Here is a 1,360-nt window from a genome sequence, read left to right on the forward strand (position 1 = left end):
CCTCCAGCCGCAGCAGAGCTGAGAGGAGAAGCTGCCTTTCTATTGACTGGAGCGACCACTGACGTCATTCAGCTACAGGACCCGACCCAGCCTGCTCCCAGCACAGAAAACATTATACTGCATTTACTATGAATAACACCAGCACTAATCTGGAGAAAAAGAAGAAGAGGAAATCATCTAATTTCAAGCATAGAGTATTCTCCTAAAATAAATTAAAACGAGAATGAACAAGAGAGCACGACGAGAAATAATGAGGTGAAACAATAACAGTGATTTAACTGTAAAATAATAGAATCTAAAAGACATAGCCTAACTTTACAGTAAGTGCACAAAAACGGTTTGAGAAAGTGATTTAATAGAGGATAGTGCTTCTGCTAGCCAGGGACGCTGATGGACCTTCAACGCTACAGGCTGCTCTGGAGGAGAGCCTCACTTTAATCACCTTTTTATTTGCAGGAAGTTTTAAACGAAGTTGTAAATGAAAGATTCTGTGCACATCATAGTAATTACCAAACACCTACATGAGGATATGTGGCTACTTTAAAGAGGAAATGGCAAGTATTGATTATATGATGAATATATGATTTTTAATAAATTGATGGATTAATTGTTGGCCGAATTTATTAGGAGGTTGTGAACGACTCGTCGGAGGTCTTACATCACAGCCCCAGAGTGTTCTTGTTAAGCGCAGGCAAAAGAAACTTGAAATTGACGGGTTTTTAAAATGAGGCTCGGCCCTCTCCTCCGGCCTGTGAGGACAGAACAGAACCGCGCCTGTCAAACCATCAGAAAAAGACAGTTTCGAATGAACACAGTCGTACAATTCACATAACTTTTCAGATTTACATAAATATAGCGACCACAGAAATGGTTTAGACATAAGCTCACTGCTTGGAGTAAAATTCCTCCTTAGAAATTTTGTAACGAAAATGTGGCAAAACTGACATTATAAAGCAGGAGCGCATGCCAGTCAGAGACAGAGAGAGGCACGGTGCGTGTATTTGTGTTTTTCCTCTCAATCAGTCTAATACTCAGAAAGTCAGACAGAAAGAAACGTTACAGAGAAGTGTGTAAGGGACAAAACGAAGTGACACTAAATATGACAATAAAACCTGCAAATGTAACCCAGATGCTGCATTTAGAGATCATGACTGGGGATACATAGGAGTGTTGATGCTGCCCCCCTCATGGACTCCAGTAGCCCCATCTTGTGTTATGGTAAGGCTGCTACAACAGGCCTGCTTGTGCACTTTCATGTCAAGACCCCTCCAATAGACATGAATCAGACCACGGGCACCCATTTGATAAGATTTACTTAGTATTTTGGAGCAGAATTTCCCAACTGCCTGTACTGTGGAGG

Source organism: Myripristis murdjan, chromosome 15 (genome assembly GCF_902150065.1).
Source record: "Myripristis murdjan chromosome 15, fMyrMur1.1, whole genome shotgun sequence".
Lineage (NCBI taxonomy): Eukaryota > Metazoa > Chordata > Actinopteri > Holocentriformes > Holocentridae > Myripristis > Myripristis murdjan.